Raw genomic sequence first — 21,286 nt, forward strand, 5'->3', positions numbered from 1 at the left:
TTTAGAGGAGAGTTGCATGTGATTTAGTGCACATGTATCAGTTATTTCTGTTTTCTTTAATATGCAATTATTGTTTCAAATAAATTGCAGGACTGCAAATTAAATTTGGCGTTTAGTCTTAATAGTGAATCACTGATGGTTGTGATTTGAGAGAGTATTAAAAGTAGGGGCAAGTTGTCACACTTTTTTTTTTTGAAAAATGGTGAAACACAAATTTTCTATTTAACCACATGTACTTTAAAATCTTGTATGAATTGAAACATAAATAAAAAAATCAAGTGAACATTTCCACTGTTATTTCTAAGGGGAAAATACACTTTTGTTGCTTTATATTTTCGAATTTTAGATTTTTTTTAGAAACACACACACACACAAATGTACAATCAAAAAAATAAATATAATTCTGCATAACTTGTGGTATTTCATCCCTTGTAAACATTTTGATAGTCCAATTGCACATGTACAGCACAAGAGCTCATGAATGTTTTCTCGTGTGAAGCTGTAAATCTGTCCGTCGTTCTGTATGAGTGCGGTGACATGTTTTCTGCGACATAGTTCCACATATTTCTCAGGCTTTGTCATTCTGTAGCCATGCAAACAATCCCAAATCTGAATCTCAATACTCCTAATGTAAACAGGCCTCAGAGAAAATCTCTTCTAATCTGTCCCTGTGAGTTCAGTGATTGCGCCCGGTCTCGATCTACGTGCCGGCTCGGCTCCGCTTCCCTCTGCTTTTAGTTTGGACACGGAGCTTTTATGTGGCATATTGTCTGACGCTCTTTGGAAACTGAAATGCATTACACCATATGCTGCGCTGTAACTCATTACGAGCAGTGTCTGCTTCAAAGGCCTGCGACAGATTGATCCTCGTACTAAACCCACACTCAAATGCATTGGAGGCTGGGCTTTAAAAGGAATAAATCAGGTTTGAAATTGTTAACTCTATGTGATAATTCCTGGTACTGCTTAGAAAGCAGAACGCCTTTAGTTCCTGTAAAAGAGAGTTTTTTGTTTCTATATTGTTGCTAATTGACATAACCGATCTCTCTGTCTCTTGCTCTAAATGGTGACAGCAGTTTTTTATTGCGGATGAAAATCTAGTATTAAGCTTATTGCAAGTGAGCTTTTTGAACAGGGGGCAACTGTGAATAATTTATGTCCATCTAAGCGTAACAGTCTGTGGGAGATTTCACACATCAGTGTACATTTTTAGCCCGAGTTTGAGATATTTAGCGTAGAGGAAAGGAAAATCATAATATTGCATTAATCCCTCCCCAGCATGACAGTGACAGAATACAGCTCCCTTTATAGATGGCTATTTTAGTGTAAGTACATGTGAATAAATGGATCTGATACACCTGCAGGCTGACATATACTAACAGATATCTCATATGAATATAAACATTTGGTCATAAGCAGGTACAGGAGGGTCACGTCCAGAACATCTGGTGCTCAGTAACGTCTGTGTGTTTGATAGACTTGTAAAAGCAGAACGTTACAGAGACAGAAACCATGTGACTCAACCGTAAAACTGTCAGTCGATTGCACTAGAAAAACAATAATAAGTCAACTTCTTCAAATATTGGAAAACACTTCACTAAGCTGCCATCTGTTTAGATGTAATTATTACAAAAATACAGTATATATATAACAAAATATATATATAAATATAAAAAATACCCTCCACAGGTGGCTGTCAAAAATATGTATTTTTTCTTTTAGTTCAGTAAAATGAATGTTTGAACTTTATGACTTAACTTTATTTTAGTTTGATAATGTTTTGGATTTTCAGGGGATTCTGCTACATTATATTTATGCGGTTTTATAATCCATTTATTAACAGAAAATTAAATCTAAAATTCATCATAAATCTTGAATTTTTTGGAGCACAGACTAGACTTGGCAATTTTTTTGTGCAAGTTAAAAAAAGTTAAAAAAACAAAGAAAAGTTATAGAAGTTTAAGTTTATTGTTATGAAAAATTCACAAAAACATTTTTTATAAGAATATAAAATATATATTTTTTCCAGTAAATTATGCCTTACTGTAAATGCAATACTCCCACTGTTTAGTGCAATATCTTAAACTCAGGTGATATTTACAGTAAATGTAGCTAATTTATAATATTTAAAACACTGTAAATATGCTCATAATCTGTAAATGCTTATCTGACTAAACCCAATTGTGATACTTTTATTCTCATATTTATTTTTTTATTATAATTTGTATTATGTTTCCTGTTGTATATTTGTATATGTGCACTGGAAGCCTCAGTACCAAAACAAATTCGGTAACACTTTACTATATGGGTGCGCTAATAAGCATTAATTCATGCTTAACTAATGCACAAATAATATTGAATTAATTTGTAACTAATGATTATCTAAGCTATTCATTAATGATTACCACATTAGGAGCTAATTAAGAGTCTGTAAGTTTAATGTATTAGTTCATACATGAATTGTTTTTAATTAAATATGTAATTGTGGATTAATTCCATAATAACCCATTTTTTAACTAATAACTTAGTATGTTAAATCAGCCAAAGCCTTGTGTTTCAACTTCCAGATAATATGACAGGTACATTAATATACATTAATACATGATTAAATACTTCATTGTTAGTGCAAATTAATGTGCAAATTACTACAACTACTAAATGACTAGTTAATAATGATGTGCCTCAACAAGTAAAGTCATAACATTATGATACCTTTGCAAATGATTAGCTAATGATTAATTAAAGCAGACAACTGGAAGTTTGAAGTGCATGACTAATTGTGGTATTTATCACATTAATTTACACTATTCGTTAATAAAATGTTATTAAGGAATTAATACAAAATGACACATTGAATTAATAGCAATTCATGTATTAATCTATTAATCATATAGACTCTTTATTAGTTGCTGATGCAGAAATCGTTAATTAATGGATTAGTTCTTCATGAGTTGTACATTAACTCATGATTATCTGTGCCTTATTAAGCATGAATTAATGCATATTAGTGCACCCGTTAGTGTTACCACAAATTCCGCACACTTGGCAATAGAGCTCTTTCTTATTCTGATTCTGATTCTACATGTTTTACTATAAAACTGCCAGAGAATCAAAGCCTTGAATCTAAACAATTCATGTTCCAAATTTGAGGTTGATATCTCAAAAAATGAGCTTTCAGTCAGATTTGGTTTTTGCGCAACACCAAACGCTTAGTAAATGAAATCAGTTTCCCATTCATTCCCATTCGTGGTTCATTTTTGACCATGAGTGGGACCATTTTTTTTTCAGGACCATTTAACCTTTTAAATCATGTCTATGAGATTTTGTTTTCCCTTTGTTCACATAACAAGTGGCAAAACCTTTTCCGAGTTTTGCACCATTCAAATGAAGTAAAATCTAAAAATCAACAACATTTTTCAGTCATAAGTGAACAAAGAGCACCAGAGGATATGACGACTTTTGAATTTATTAATTAATTAACAATTAATAAATAAAATATATTAAACTAAACATAGATACAAATAAAAATAAATAAAATAAAAATTAAGGAAAAAATGCTTTTTAAACAGAAGTGCTGAACAAGTATGTTTACCTCAGTGTTCACTAAACATGCATGTACCATCTTTAATTCTGTAAAGTTATCTTTTTTGTGGTAATTTACATTTTATTAATTTCAAATGTTCATTTTATTCCGTTTCAGAATGCTCTTAATCAATTCTTTGTTTATCACAAACAGATGCCACAGTTCCTTTTATTGTTAAACTTTGTTTACAGTGTGAATATTACTTCAAAATGATGGATATGACAGTCTGGGAAACAAAAGCAATATGGATGGAAACACACTCATCTGGTAACAAGTCTTTCAGTTTTTCTGATTAAACACTGTTTATACTGTTTGTCTATTGTATGATATTGTATAACATTTTTTGACACTCAATAAATCCAGTGAAACTGTACCTAAATGTAGGTCAACTTCTAGACGGGATAACCAGAAATCCTCTCACAAATTACACTGATTTAGAACTGTTGAGCGCTCACGGAGTCTCCCTCTCAAAATACTTTTCTTTTTGTGAGATTTAGGATGAAAAAACTTGGAAATCTGTCTTCATTCAGTCCCACTCAATTTATTCCAGAAATGAAACACTTTTATGTCTTTACACGCAAATGTGGGCCTCCACCGAGAGATCTCAGGGAGCATGTGTGTCCTATTTGGGTCTTACAGTAACGTGCCATCTGTATTTGTGCTTGTAATAGAGTGATTAATACCGGGGAGGAACATCATCACACACTCAGGCTCCGGGTTTTAGGCTGGACTATCAGCATGGAGCTCAGACTTTCATGTGCAGATCGGCAAATTGAACCCAAATGCTCTAATGATGTGCTTTTGAAATCATTCCTTATCTTTCATACGCAGTTACTGTCTGAAAACAACAAGGATATTCTTGCAGGCTTGTGAATGTTCAGCAGAAGCGGATCTGTGCTGCGTCCGTCAGAATATTTAGAGGTAATCAATATGACCAGGATCTTGGATAAGTGTTGGTGAAAAGGTCAACCTGGGGGGCGGCGATCATTTATTTGCTTGTTCATGGGTCACGTTGAGTCGGAAATCTCTTCATTGACTCTATCAGCTGATAATGGACTTTGCCAAGGAGGGGTCACTGACTTATGCAAGTATCATTGACTTACAGTGCTGTATGCAGGCCAGTGTTTATTGACGTCTGTTTTTAAAGTCAAGGAAAATTTTTGAACTTGGACTGTTTTTTTTTTTTTTGTTTTTTTTTGGCCACCCATGAACATTTCATTTTACTAGTAAGCTTTAAATAAGTTAAAAGAAAGAAAGAAATCAGTTTTCTGGGAAGTGAATGTTATAGTTAAGATTTGTTCAGATGGACAGCAGACTGTCGACTCAAATCTGAAAAGTTTTTTTGTAGTCTGAACAGCAAAATCCCTTGTGAAATCCAGTTTTCTTTGGTTCAGTTTGTAGGATAAGAACTGATTTTCTCTTTTCTATTCTTGCTGCAGCATGTGTCACAAGTCATAGAAAAAAATGCAGGATTGTCTACAGTCATTTGCAGATTTTCACACCGGTGAAGTGTGTAGTTTCTGTAACACTAGTGACACTTAACCTTGCAAACGCTCCTTGCATGCGCCACACTCAAATAGAGCCAGACCGATATTTTGACTGGCCGATATTATCGGCCGATATTACGCTTTTTCCAAACTATCGGTATCGGCAGTTATAATGGCCGATAAATGAATATTTCAAAAATAAAATAAAAAAACGGACTAAACACGCTTCAACCATGTCATGAGTGTTGGAGTTTTATAGTTTGTCCACCAGAGGGCACTCTACACAGTCCCTGTTGGCAACACTCGCTGAGTTGGTCACGAGACATACATTGCTTGAATAACAATTAAAAGAACATCCGCATCAGTTCTCTTAACTCAAATAAGCATGACAAAATTTGTGACCATCATGTCCAGTTTTGCTGTTAAATAAGCCGAGAGTGAAGCGGAATTAGCTAGTAATAGCTACATTACGTTGTTACAGTGTAGTTGACTGACTGTCCTTTTAACTTTTGACAATGTGACTGAAGTATTTCTTTAATAGCGCAGGACCGTTATAGCAATGACACGTATCATCTCTCCTTGGCCTGTTATATTGAAAATGTTTTACAATTTGCTGTTTGACATTATCCATTGCTAAATTATGGCTCATCATAGACTAGCTAACCACAAAGCTAGCTAACGCCACTATCATCAGTCTGTTCTGTTGTGACTTGTGACAATAAAGTTTCTTTTTAAAATGCATTATAATATTATTTTAGTTAAAACTCATAAATAACTACAAATAACTAATGTTAGGGAAATCTGTGAATGTTTTGTTGCGCGTTTCTGAAATAATAATTGAAAAAAAATATCGGCCGATATATCGGAATATTGGATTTTAAAAACAATAAATATTTGTATCGGTATCGGCCTTCAAAATCCTTTATCGTTCGGGCTCTACACTCAAACATCACAAACACAGGCGTGTCTCAACAGGTTCTTTCAATAAAAGGTCCAACATATTAGGAATACTTTTTTTGTGTTGCTATGTGTCATGAGTAAGCAATTGAGTAGACTATCATTCTGTCTAGACCGAACTGGTGTGTCTCGCTCATAATAAACCGACGCCATGCTGCTTTTTGTCCTGATGATGCATGCGGCGGCCGCGGTGCGACACTGGTGGCTTGTGTTGTCAGATTGGGTGTGGTTATGTGTGTTTTAGCCGAGATTTCGCCTGTAAGGCTCGATAGAAATCTGGCACTCGATTGAATAAAGTTAAACTGAGAGAGCGTGCTTTTTCATACACTAGAATGAACACGTTCACAGTATCGTTCATCAGGCAGGAATACAGTACGTTTAGTTCAGGTTCACCCAAAATATGAACGAGTTCATGAACTATCGCTCAATGAACGCATTCAGGCACAACACTGCATATAACGTATCTGCACTGGGCGCATTTTATAAACATGACGTGCCACAACTGTTTGAGGCTGTCAACAATATCACTGTCGATACGTCAAAGCAATCAATATTAACTGGAACATTTGTCTTTCTGAATGAGTGCGTGATGATTCAATCTGGTCTTGAAGTGACCATTGTAGTGCCCAGTTCACTTTGACATGTTCTTAACCTGTTCAATCTTTTGAATGTCTAAATGTAGCAAATTCTTGCTTGCACTTCTGTAACAGAAGCCGAATGTCTTTTCCCATGTAACACATCAGCCATGGCAAAGACTTTAGATATACAAAGACTCATACTAATATGAATGGGAGTAGCGAAGCCCCAAACTCTCTGTCTGCCACAGTAGCCACGCCCCAAACTATGCATGTGCTACTTTAGCCACGCCCCAAACTATACGTGTGCTACAGTAGCCACGTACGAAACTGTCCATCCGCTACAGTAGCCACACCCCAAACTCTCCATCTGCTACAGTAGCCACGCCCCATATCCTCCATCCACTACAGCAGCCACGCCCCAAACTCTCCATCTGCTACAGTAGCCACACACCTAAACTCTCCATCCACTACAGTAGGCACACCCCAAACTTTCCATCCACTACAGTAGCCAAACCCAAACTCTCCATCTTCTACAGTAGCCACGCCCCAAACTCTCCGTCCACTACAGTAGCCACACCCCAAACTGTCCATTCGCTACAGTAGCCACGCCCTTAAACTTTCCATCTGCTACAGTAGCCACGCCCCAAACTCTTGTCCACTACTGTAGCCACACCCCAAACTGTCCATCCGCTACAGTAGCCACACCCCAAACTCTCCATCTGCTACAGTAGCCACGCCCCATATCCTCCATCCACTACAGCAGCCACGCCCCAAACTCTCCATCTGCTACAGTAGCCACGCCCTTAAACTTTCCATCTGCTAGAATAGCCACGTCCCAAACTCTTGTCCACTACTGTAGCCACACCCCAAACTGTCCATCCACTACAGTAGCCACGCCCTTAAACTCTCCATCTGCTACAGTAGCCACGCCCCAAACTCTTGTCCACTACAGCAGCCACACCCCAAACTGTCCATCCACTACAGTAGCCACGCCCTTAAACTCTCCATCTGCTACAGTAGCCACGCCCCAAACTCTTGTCCACTACAGTAGCCACACCCCAAGTGTCCATCCACTACAGTAGCCACGTACCTTAACTCTCTATCTGCTACAGTAGCCACGCCCCTAAACTCTCCATCTGCTAAAGTAGCCATGCCCCTAAACCATTGTCCACTATAGTAGCCACACCCAAACTGTCCATCTGCTACAGTAGCCACTCCCCAAACTCTCCATCTGCTACAGTAGCCACGCCCCTAAACTCTCCATCCACTACAGTAGCCACACCCCAAACTCGCCATCTGCTACAGTAGTCATGCCCCAAACTCTCTGTCTGCTGCAGTAGCCACGCCCCTTACTCTCCATCCACTACAGTAGCCACGCCCCAAACTCTCCATCTGCTACAGTAGCCACACCCCTAAACTCTTGTCCACTACAGTAGCCACGCCCCAAACTCTCCATCTGCTACAGTAGCCACGCCCCAAACTCTCCATCTGCTACAGTAGCCACACCCCTAAACTCTTGTCCACTACAGTAGCCACGCCCCAAACTCTCCATCTGCTACAGTAGCCACGCCCCAAACTCTCCATCTGCTACAGTAGCCACACCCCTTAACTCTTGTCCACTACAGTAGCCACGCCCCAAACTCTCCATCTGCTACAGTAGCCACACCCCTTAACTCTTGTCCACTACAGTAGCCACGCCCCAAACTCTCCATCTGCTAAAGTAGCCACGCCCCACACTTAAGCTATAGGTTGATCTGGAAAGAGATTGACAGATCTGAGCGGACTGCTCTTATTTTTTTGGTTCCTTTGAGGCTCAATGTTTACACTTTTGGGGGGATAAACCCATGAATAGTAGTCAATAATCTGGATTTAGGTCATGTATTTTAACATTAAAAAAAGGTTCATGTTTGAACATCGTCTGTACACTTCACTAGCAGTCTTGTGGGCCCTTCGGGAAGGGAAACAGTTGCTTACTTTAATTGACTATGAGTCCTGCACTGCCCTTCAAGGGCACAGAAGTGCCATTTGGATTCGGTCCATTCTGTCCATCCATAACCAATAGATGAAATCTTTGTCTAATTACTGCAGCCAGTCCAATGACAAAGGGGAAAAAAGAACCTGCAAAGTCATTTAGCTCTGTGTGCATTGATAGAAAGTAATTAAATGCTTTGAAGAAAGAGCTATATCTTTTCAGATGTGAGATCTGTTGAGCTGGAAAGCTTGAGATTAAGATGTTTTGCATCAGCTTTCTGTAGCACTGGAGAATATGAGAGAAGAAAAATATGTGTAATGGAGACACAATGGCATGACAGAAGTGATATAGCAGGCTTTTCTTTATCAAAAGAATTGGCTGAAATGATGTTTCTCAATGTGACATGAGGAACGAGAATGGCTCTGAATAAAGATGAGGATTCTTGCCCAGTAAGACTGTATTAGTAGAAATCAAACAACCGATGCGTGCAAATGCTAATAATGTTCAGAAATAGACAATTGTGTTTCCTTGGAAGACCTCTTCCTTATCCTGAGCTATCTGGAGGTTGTGCAGGTATATTCAGCAGGGTTTCAGCTCATCTTTAATACACTGTTGTCATTTTAAATGTAAAATACATACTATAACTGTTTATGTCCTTCCATTTCAGTAATGTTTTTAATGGTCATTTTCTCCTCAGGATTTCAACTGTCTTCCGGTGGGCACTGAGGGATTTGACGGACCTGTTGAACCATGGTAAAAACTTTCAGATATTGTTTAGATATTGTGAAAATCTACAATGCAATGGGTTAAACATGCAAATAATGCTTCAGCATTTTCTTTATAACTTCATTCACATGATATCGTCTTCCACTCTATCATTTCAAGTATGAGATTACTTCTATCTTAATAGACTTGGCTGATCCAAACTACTCAGATTGCATTTAGGATATGGATTTGATCAGTTCATGCATTCATATCAAACCCATGACATTGGTGTTGAAAGCATTATATGCATAACATTGGCTAAACTTGTATAAGTTACATTATACCCTGCATTTAATATATTAATGTATAGAACATAATTTAATTAAATATTAAATAATATTTTGTTATTATTTTAAAGTGTTTTAATAAGTCCCTTATCGCTGCATGTGTTTGATCAAAAGTACATTAAAAACAGTAATGTTTGTGATAAACGTAATAACTTTTTAAAATGTAATTGATTCCTGTGATCAAAGCTGAATTTTCATCATCATTACTCTTCAGTGTCACATGAATGATCCTTCAGAAATCACTCTAATATGATGATTTGATCCACAAGAAACATTATTTACAATGTTAAAAAGTTGTGATACGCTTTATTTTTCAGAGTTCATTGATGAATTGAAAGTGAATTTATTTGAAGTAGAAATTGTTACAATATAAATGTCTTTAACGATTTTTTTTTATCAATTCGATAATGCACCCATGCTAAATAAAATTATTATTTTCTTTAAAAACACAATCTTATGACCCCAAACTGTTCAACAGTATAAACAGAAATAATAGTGTGTGTGTGTGTGTGTGTGTGTGTGTAACTGCAGCATCTCTATAGACTTCTTAAATCTTTAGGTACAGTAAGTGTATTTCATTCCTGGATGAAGAAGAAAATAATAGACCTCAAACTCCTCAAAGATAATAAATAAATGCACTGAATTCACATTTGGTGTGAAAGGACCATTTGACTGCAACTCTCTGAATGCGTTGTGTACGTTTGAGGAATATCAGCGCATTGCTCCTCGCAAACACACCGACAAGCGGAAAGTGACAGCAGTGATATGTTTTTAGTGGGACATAAGACAACTTTAGAAGTTGTGCTTTCCAGTAGAATTGCAGTAAAATGAAGATTTAATTGTGAATGCAGGAGGCGTTCTCATGTGCCGCTGCGCCTCCGCTTTGTTCGCCCAGTTTGAGGGGGGTCGCTTCTAGGGAGCATGTTTGCCAGAAACCTCAAAGAACATCTAAAACATGTTTCTCTCTCTCTCTCTGACGGCAGCGAGGGCAACACTGTCTTCTGCAGAGGATTGTATCCCAGGAGCATTCATGACCTTCTGTCTCACTGGAGAAGGGCTTGTTCTGAGAGAATTGGATTCTCTTTGTTGTGTCTATTTCTTCATTCTCTTTTTAGACTTCTTAGTTAAGCAAGCAAACTGAGGAACCGTGAGCCAGAACACGTTTATTAACATTGGCCTGTTTAACGTCTGTCATCCTCATGGCCCTTATAAATGATCATGACAACATCAAACATAATTGAACTGTTTTGGCACCAAATAGCACATTTATAAACCGGTATAAACACACATTTAATGAATATATCCTTTATCAAGGACTTCCATAGATGGTGTTGATCTTTAGGCTTCTGCAAATAAAACATTTTCAACCAGGTGTTACATACTGCCGTGTTTCCATTTTCATGCAGAGAAAGAATAGATGTTTTCCACAATATAATATGCATATCTAGCTGCAACGCCACAAGACTGATGAAATATAAAGCAATTCAATTTACAGCCTTTAATGTGGACTTTGCAAAATGACAGACATTTTTGCAAGTCTGTCAAGTTATACTCAAAATTTGAAAATTAAAGTAGTTCACTTTAAAAAAAAATGCTGATAATTTACTCACCCCATGTCATCCAAGATGTCCATGTCTTTCTTTCTTCAGTCGAAAAAAAAATTAAGGTTTTTGATGAAAAGGATTTTTCTCCATATAATGGACTTCAATGGGGTCCAAACGGTTCAAGGTCCAAATGAGAGTTTCAGTGCAGCTTCAAAGGGCTTCAAAGGACACTCGACGATGAATAAGGGTCTTATATAGCGTAACCATCGGTCATAAATAAATTAAAACAAATATATTATCAAAAATAAATAAAAACGTTTAAGTTTTATAAGCACAAATGCCAGCCCATTCTCACCCCCATGGTCAAAAGGTGACGCCTTGGGGCGAGAATGCGTTGCAAATGCTCACCTTGCTCTGTTCTGTGATGCGCGTTACTGACTCTCAAAATGAACAAATCTTTTTTCGAGTCATTTGGTTCATTCAAAGAAAATGAACGAAATGACTCGAAAAAAGATTTGTTCATTATGATGAACGAGTTCGAACAGGAGAGTGTTCACAGAACAGAGCAAGGTGAGCATTTGTGCTTATAAAACTTAAGCTTTTTTTAATTTTTAATGACCGTTTGTTTCACTTGATAAGACCCTTATTCATCGTCTGGTGTCGTTTAAAGCCCTTTGAAGCTGCACTGAAACTCTCATTTGGACCTTGAACCGTTTGGACCCCATTGAAGTCCATTATATGGAGAAAAATCCTGGAATGTTTTCATCAAAAACCTTCATTTCTTTTCGACTGAAGAAAGAAAGACATGGAAATCTTGGATGACATGGGGGTGAGTAAATTATCAGCAAAAGTTTTTTGTTGTGAACTAATCCTTTAAGTGAATTCTTCAACTACAGTCATGCTTTGCAAAAATGTATGACCTTAAAAACATCCTAAGTTTCTTTATAAACGGTCCCTGATTACAGTTTTCTTCACCTCGAGTGTTCAGCCCGTTTGATAAAGCAGACTTGTTTGCTTCTGTATGATTAATTTTAGTACTTCTACTCCCTCCTCAGACCACCAGAGTAACTCCTCTTTCAGCGATACGACACTCTGAATTATTAACCTGCAAACAGCCTTTTAACTTGGTGATGATAAACAGAATATGGCCTTATGCTGACTGATTTAAATCTTCTTGCCCTCTCAGGCCTGTGGAGGAGAGGATGGAGTGAAATCCTGTAGTGTGTGAGGAAGGCATGTCTTGACTTTTAAGACGGATCGCAAATCAATAATCAGTTCAGGAGATGCATGTGCTTGAATTCAGTCCTCCATGTTTCAAGACTCCAGAATGCAAAGAAATGAATAAAAATGCACACTAATGATTTAAAAGCTAGTTGAGAAAACGTTGTGTGCATCCACTTCATGTTAGAGTACATGTCAGAAAATGACACTTATGAATGGTTCTTTTTAACGAGTCAGACAAAAACTGCCTTGTGCTCACTTGTAAGTTTGAATCAGACTCTCCAAATGACTTCACAAATGACCCGTTTTGTACTCATATTATATTTTTTGCCCATTTGTTGTTCTAAATGACCCAGGCCATGTCCACACTAATACGTTTTTGTTTGAAAACGTATATTTTTCTCTCCGTTTTGACCTTCCGTCCACACTGAGACGCCATTTTCAGTCAACAAAAACGTATAGTTTGGAAAACGCTCTCCAAAGTGGATAAATTTGAAAACGCCGTTTCCGCGTTGTAGTGTGGACAGTGAAACCGGAGGTATTTCAAAACGATGACGTAAGTTTAGTCATGTGATCCATGTTGTACCAATAGATATTCATGTTTATCGGTATTGTGCCTGTTATGTGTTATTCATTTTTACACTATTGCTAAAATATGTTACTTTCTATGTTACTTAATATGTGCTATTCTTCATAGCTCAGTACTGCAAAGATGACAGATAATGTAGCTTACTCACATTTGCTGTCCTGCGGCAAAACAGGAGAGCAGTTGCGTTTTAGACCAAACATATGGTGACTGAATGCGACCTGGACGCATCCGTGATGGTGAGATATTTTGCCAAATAAAATTATCCTGTTATTGTGCGATAACATTATTATTTATTTTCCCGTCTGTATCATCTCAGTGAGCTTTTGTGAAGTTTCACGCATGCGCAGTAAAGTGAATTTAGAAGTTTCTCATCCACACTGAAACGTCGGAAAACGCCTGAAAACGATAGTGTGGACGGAGAGCGTTTTTAAACGAAAACTCCGTTTTCAAATCTATCCGGATTAATGTGGACGTAGCCCCAGTTACATTTACTATACACTCACCTAAAGGATTATTAGGAACAGCATACTAATACTGTGTTTGACCCCCTTTCACCTTCAGAACTGCCTTAATTCTCTGTGGCATTGATTCAACAAGGTGCTGAAAGCATTCTTTAGAAATGTTGGCCCATATTGATAGGATAGCATCTTGCATTTGATGGAGATTTGTGGGATGCACATCCAGGGCACAAAGCTCCCGTTCCACCACATCCCAAAGATGCTCTATTAGGTTGAGATCTGGTGACTGTGGGGGCCATTTTAGTAAAGTGAACTAAATTCAATGTCATGTTCAAGAAACTTATTTGAAATGATTCAAGCTTTGTGACATGGTGCATTATCCTGCTGGAAGTAGCCATCAGAGGTGGTGGCCATAAAAGGATGGACATGGTCAGAAACAATGCTCAGATAGGCCGTGGCATTTATACTATGCCCAATTAGGCACTAAGGGGCCTAAAGTGTGCCAAGAAAACGTCCCCCACACCATTTACACCACCACCAACCTGCACAGTGGTAACAAGGCATGATGGATCCATGATCTCATTCTGTTTACGCCAAATTCTGACTCTACCATCTGAATGACTCAACAGAAATCGAGACTCATCAGACCAGGCAACATTTTTCCAGTCTTCAACTGTCCAATTTTGGTGAGCTCTTGAAAATTGTAGCCTCTTTTTCCTATTTTTTGAGGAGATGAGTGGTGCCCGGTGGGGTCTTCTGCTGTTGTAGCCCATCTTCCGCAAGTTTTGTGGCTTCACAAATGCTTTGCTGCATACCTCGGTTGTAACGAGTGGTTATTTCAGTCAAAGTTGCTCTTCTATCAGCTTGAATCAGTCGGCCCATTCTCCTCTGACCTCTAGCATCAACGAGGCATTTTTGCCCGCAGGACTGCCACATACTGGATGTTTTTCCCTTTTCACACCATTCTTTGTAAACCCTAGAAATGGTTGTGCGTGAAAATCCCAGTAACTGAGCAGATTGTGAAATACTCAGACCGGCCCGTCTGGCACCAACAACCATGCAATGCTCAAAATTGCTTAAATCACCTTTCTTTCCCATTCTGACATTCAGTTTGGAGTTCAGGAGATTGTCTTGACCAGGACCACACCCCTAAATGCATTGAAGCAACTGCCATGTGATTGGTTCCTAATAACAGGTGTTCCTAATAATCCTTTAGTAGGGGTGTCACGATTCTCCAAATCCTCGATTCGATTAAGTTATCGATTCTAAGGTCACGATTCGATTCGATTCTCGATTTAAAAAAAAAAATGTAAAGCGCAGATTGCTATGCAATTTTTAGACTACACATTTATGCATTATGCAATATAAATTTGTTCACAATGTACACTACACCATTGCCAAATTTAAAATATAACAAAAACAAGTAACATAACTTAATAGTATAACATTTAAAGCCCCTGAAATGACTAGAAAAAAAGTTTAGTTAATTTTGATGAACGAGATTGAACAATAGAGTCAGTAAAACGATCCGAACTTTCCATCACGGACGCGACATGGGGCGTGGCAGTATCGACGATACCATTTTTTATTTCGATTTCGATACCATTGAATTAATTTCGATCGATTTCGATTTAATATCGAAATCGTGACACCCCTATCCTTTAGGTGAGTGTATATTTGAATGTAAATATTTAGATTCATGAGATTTATTATTGAAATGTGAAAGTCTAGGTTGAATCGACTGTAAAGGTATGTATTATTTGGCTGTCATGTTGGAAGAAAAACTTAATTTTATTGAATTTGATTGACTTTTCCCCCTGGATCCCTGTGTTGTGTGTAGCTTAAAGGGTTAGTTCACCCAAAAATGAAAATTAAGTCATTAATTACTCACCCCCATGCTGTACCAACCCCGTAAGACCTTCGTTCGTCTTCGGAACACAAATGAAGATATTTTTGATTAAATTTGAGAGCTGTATAACTACCACATTGGCTCCTGAGGGACTGCCTCTTGACGGCCCAGAAAGTCAATGAAGAAAATGTTTAAAAATCCCAAGTGACTACCGTGGCACAAGACAGAACGAGACTTCCTTATAGATTTCCACGACGCATGCGCGAGATTTGCGATCTGCGTACAACAGCTTACACTACTTCAGATCGCAATTCTCGCGCATGCGTCGTGGAAATCTATAAGGAAGTCTCGTTCTGGCCTACAAGGAAGAAAAGGAATAGTCGAATAAAGTCGTTATTTTTGTTTGTTTTTTCGCACAAAAAGTATTCGCATCGCTTGATAAACATATAGTTGAGCCACGGTAGTCACTTGGGATATTTAAACATTTTCTTCATTGACTTTCTGGGCCGTCAAGAGGCAGTCCCTCAGGAGCCAATGTGGTAGTTATACAGCTCTCAAATTTAATCAAAAATATCTTCATTTGTGTTCCGAAGACGAACGAAGGTCTTACGGGGTTGGTACAGCATGGGGGTGAGTAATTAATGACTTAATTTTCATTTTTGGGTGAACTAACCCTTTAATATTTCAAATGCGAAGCGTTGATGTTTAGCAATTACACGATAACTTTAAAGAAGCCAAACAGTGCTTCTCTCATCAGTGTTTGGGTGGAAATATTCCGTCTCCAGCGCTTCACAAAAACCCTTTCACAGTCTGTTACATTGTAGAAGATGGAAGTCTGATAAATAACCTCATTACAGGAGTTCAAAGAAAGTGGTCCTGGATTGTCTGGAACTTTCCATCGGCCGCAAGCTCGGTTCTCCAGCTGTGGGCCTGCATTTACTGTATCTCATCAGTTCTGAGCTGATTGGGGTCATGTACCGTGAGGAAAAGATATGCTTTAGGGCTCCAAACTGTAATAATGAGACCTCCTTTTTCCTACATTACAGAGGACAGACGTTGGTGAAATGTGATCACATATGTTAATGAAACCCATAATCACTTGCCATGTGTCCCAAATTGTAGGCATGTTGTCAGTGTGCTTTTATTCATCGTAAATTGAATTACCGTTTTTGAAACTTTTGTGTTGGGTCCTGATGTTGTCCCCATGTGAGGGTGGCATTAAAGGGTTAGCTCTGCCAAACTCCATCATTTACTCACCCTAATATTCTTCCAAACCCACAGGACTTTCTTCTGACATTTCTTCTGACATTTTTAAAACTGTGCATGATGTTCCCATTCTTAATAGAATGTCATGCAGATGTGAAACAGCATGAGGATGAGTAAATGAAACTTTTTATTTTTGGTTGAACTATCCAATTAAAATTGGTGCTTTATGCATGAACTCTTTTTGGTTAAACCTTCATTTTCCTAAATTTCCTCATTACGGAATATTAATTAGATGGCATTTTTCAGGCCATATTTTTTTACTTGCTCCAGCCATTTTCACTGGCCCAACCACACAAAAAAGGATTATTATTATGATTGTTTTTATTATGATTAATTATTATTATATTTCAAGTGATATTTATTATTTTCTAAATGTATTTTTATATGTTCTATAAATAGTTTATAATATTCAATTTAATGGTTATTTTTTATTAATATATATATATATATATATATATATATATATATATATATATATATATATATATATATATGTAAATTATAATATATTTTTTAATGAAATGTTACATTTTGCAACTAAATGCTGACATCATTGCCAGCATGAAGTACTTTATTATTATTATTACTATTATTATTTAATATTTATATAAAAAACCCATTAAATTATTATTATTATTTTTCAAGCTAAAAAAAATAAAAAAAATATTTATTATATTTAACTGAATGGTATATTTTATTTATATATATATATAGGTCTATATTTTTTATTTATAAAAAAAGTTAATAATAACATTATATAACTTTATTTTGTTACTAAATGCATCATTCAGAATTCACATTTACGTAAAATAAAATGTCATCAGCGATTTGTTGGGTCATGAAACTTCATTAGCGCTTAATCACTAGAACTAGAATTGTGTAACGTTCTAGTAAATCACTTAGACATAAATTATTCAGTCAAAGTGACCAGAAAACAACCTACAATCAATAATCCTGCAATTTATCTGATAAAAGAGATAAGAATGGAGGGAAAGGAGGTGACCGTGTGTAAAACTCCATGGCTGAGCGATCAGAGATGATTGGAGGATGAAGTATTGACAGGAACATGTTTCTTTAGATGGAACAGACGCCAGTGACAGGAGAAAGACTTGAGGCTTTTATGGAATACCAATTCTCCTGCTTTCCCTGAGCTTCCATGGGACGTGACAGGGAATTGGTTTTAAGATGCAACGGGTCACCTGCAGTTTTTCGTAAGTGAGAAGTGAATGGCAGGTAAAACTCCTAATGCACACGACCCGAAGTGAAACCTGGGAGGATGATTTTCATCTCAGTTCTAAGCACCTATCAAATGCTGAAATACTCCAAGACTGAGTAGTCTACTTTTCTTAGTGACTCTAAAATTGGCTGAATTTAATGCATGACTTGTTTAAAATGCATGAAATAGGCCTCTTCTCTTCAGATGGGCAGATGTTCTTAACACAAATGTGTCGCTATATAAACCCGAATGCAAGTGTTATACTTTTCCTCTGACAGGAAAGAGTTTCAAATGATAAAGACCATTTTCCATTTAGGCTCATTTTAGCCTTCACAGCTTGAAAGAAAAATTGAGAGTGCTTGCGAGATCACATAGAGGAACAAACCTTGGCGTGTCTGAATATATGGTTTGATAGGTACAGCGTTCAGAGGAAGCCTGAGAGCTGAAAGCACTCTTTTCTACTCAAGGTTTGCATGAGATCAGACTCTTTGTACGTGCAACAACTTGAGTGTGATGAACAAATGATATTGCATCAAGTGTTCCCACTTATCACCCACTTTTCCATTCCAGGCTTGTCTAGCTATGTCTATCCAAACTTTGTAAAATGAGCATAAAAAAACAGATGCACGTGATTTTTTTTTTTTTTTTTTTTTTTTTAAATGAGAAGACATGCACACTAAGATGGAAACACATTTACAGAATAAATCCCTTGGTTGCATCAAAAAACCCTGCAAAGGCTGTGATTGGATCACTGGACTAAGCAGCGGACCAATGGCATCGCAGTATCTCAAATGTTGGTTTGGTGTTTCTGAAACGCCGGAGTCAAAGTCTGTCATCAGAACGATTTGGTTAAATTCCCTCAGAAGCGTCTCACACGAGTGTGTTCACAAACACCAGCATCCTAATGCCAGAGAACATGACAGCGTTTATTGTGTTGAGATGCACTCATTTATGATGGAGGGAAAAATAGCCACCAACTTCCATTTTTATTATAAATATTTTTCGGGAAGTGATAAAAAAGAGAATGATCACTGGATGCATATGTCATATTGCATAAAGCATATAATGCAAAATATCCTTAATTTTCATTAGAAATTGTTTTGAATTTAATACAATTGAGAGTGTAACTTTGAGAAATACTGGTAACGGTACATCTTGTCTCATAGTACATCTTTTCTTCTCTCTAGTCTCGGCTATTTTCTTAGGCCTTGTCCACACGGGCAAGGGTATTTTTATAACCACGTCTTTTTTTATGCGGTCCAGCCGTTCGTCCACACAGAAACGCAGAATCAGGACACTGAAACCCAACATTTTTGAAAACCCCTGCCAGGGTGAGGATTTTCAGAAACGTAGGTTAAAGGAGTAGTTCACTTTAAAAAAAAAAAAAAAACGTTTGCTGATAATTTACTCACCCCCATATCATCCAAGTTGTTCATGTCTTTCTTTCTTCAGTCGAAAAGAAATTAAGGTTTTTGATGAAAACATTCCAGGATTTTTCTCCATATAATGGACTTCAATGGGGTCCAAACGGTTCAAGGTCCAAATGAGAGTTTCAGTGCAGCTTCAAAGGGCTTTAAACGACACCAGACGATGAATAAGGGTCTTATCTAGTGAAACCATCGGTCATTTCAAAAATAAAAAAAAGTTGACGTTTTATAAGCACGAATGCTCACCTTGCTCTATTCTGTGATGCGCGTTCGTGACTCTTCTGTTCAAACTCGTTCATCAAAATGAATGAATCTTTTTTTCGAGTCATTTGGTTCATTCAATTGACTCGAGAAAAAAAAGATTAGTTCATTTTGATAAACGAGTTTGAACAGAAGAGTCACGAACGCACATCACAGAACAGAGCAAGGCGAACATTTGTGATTATAAAACTTAAACTTTGTTATTATTTTTTTCAAATGACTGATGGTTTCACTAGATAAGACCCTTATTCATCATCTGGTGTCGTTTAAAGCCCTTTGAAGCTGCACTGAAACTCTCATTTGGACCTTTAACTGTTTGGTTCCCATTGAAGTCCATTACATGGAGAAAAATCCTGGAATGTTTTCATCAAAACCCTTCATTTCTTTTCAGATGAGTAAATGAGTAATGGGATGAGTAAATTATCAGCAAAAGTTTTTTAAAAGTGAACATCCTTTAAGGCTCAATCCCAATTCACCCTTTGGCCCTTTAGCCCTACGCGTTCACGTCTAGGGGTAGGGTGTCCCGATTCTTCTTGAGATCGAGGGCGAAGTGGTAGGGCTACATAGCCCTCGAAACGGAGATTCAGAGGCACACTCCAAACGGAGGGCTAAGAGAAAAGTTCACGGAATGCATCGGAAATCACCGGCGAGATGGATCGCAAACGGTTAAACGTTTAAATTTAGTGCCAGATGATTCCACCACGCACTTTATTTACTCTTATAATAACACTATAGTCGTTTAAATTAACAAATGGTATAATAAATTACCTTTCCGATCAGAAAAGACATACTTTTCGAGGAAGGGATGTTATAATCATCATGTTTATTCAAAGTTAAGAGCAGCTGCGCTGATTGTCAGTTGTTGTCATGGAGAAATCCTGAGCAAACTCTGTAACGGCAGAACCATCGCCGGCGACTGATGACGTATCGGGTTCATGAAGGGTTGTTCCATTTCATAGGGGAATATTTCTACCCCTTGGCCCTTGTAACTCCGTTTTAAGGGCCAAGGGGTACACTCGAAAAACAAGGGGTAGGGCCAAGGGGTGAATTGGGATTCAGCCTAAGTGTTGTCGTGTAGACAGTAAAACTGGGGTTTTTGCCTTGCGATGTCAGTGTGTGCACCGTTATCCAGCAACCGGAACTGGTAATAACTTTTTTGTTAGGCTTCTGATCGCCCAACGTGGCATATTTTTGCATTTTCATAGAGACAGAGATTTTTTTTAACCGAGCATGTGTGGACAGTTTTTTTTTTTAAATACAGGAGGAAAAACTCCAGTTATAAAAATCCCTGTGTCCGTGTGGACAAGGCCTAAGTCTCATCTCATCTGCTGTCATCTTGTCTCGTTGACACTTATATCCTATATTATCATCTCATCTCCCGTTTCATCTCCTCTTCTCTGCTGTCCCAACTAAAGCACACACTGATCACCATAATGGTGACTTAAAAATAGTGATTTTTCTCCTTCAGTGATTCTGCTTGTTAACATCAGGTGTCTTCAATAATGCTCAATCATCACTCAATTAATCACTTAATTATCTCATTAACATTTATCACTTTTTGTTGTGTTCCTTTTAGAAGAACATTCTGGGAACCAAAATAAAACTACCGGCTGAAAACATTATTAGAACTAATTTCGTGGTTTTTCTAGCTGCTCACGTTTTCTCTCCATCATCTCACCCCATCTCTCTTTCTCGTCTCCACTTCTGTTCTTTTATATCTCATCTCACCTCATCTCTGGACATATCAGTTGTCAGTGGATGTGGCGTCAGAGTCCAGATATCAGAGAAACACTGAGTGCAGAAACGTCCCGTGGTGCCGATAGGCA

At 37.6% G+C, this 21,286-nt stretch overlaps 1 long non-coding RNA gene across 1 annotated transcript in view; it reads left to right on the forward strand.

Moving 5' to 3' along the window:
* The window catches only part of LOC148970980 (uncharacterized), a 98,565-nt gene that overhangs the window by 66,533 nt on the left and 10,746 nt on the right, over positions 1–21,286 (forward strand). The window contains exon 2 of the long non-coding RNA XR_016147379.1: positions 9,275–9,330. This is a non-coding gene — a long non-coding RNA (uncharacterized LOC148970980). The remainder of the gene's footprint in view (positions 1–9,274; positions 9,331–21,286) is intronic.

This window comes from Pimephales promelas, chromosome 18, assembly GCF_988280905.1.
Source record: "Pimephales promelas chromosome 18, fPimPro1.hap1.1, whole genome shotgun sequence".
NCBI lineage: Eukaryota > Metazoa > Chordata > Actinopteri > Cypriniformes > Leuciscidae > Pimephales > Pimephales promelas.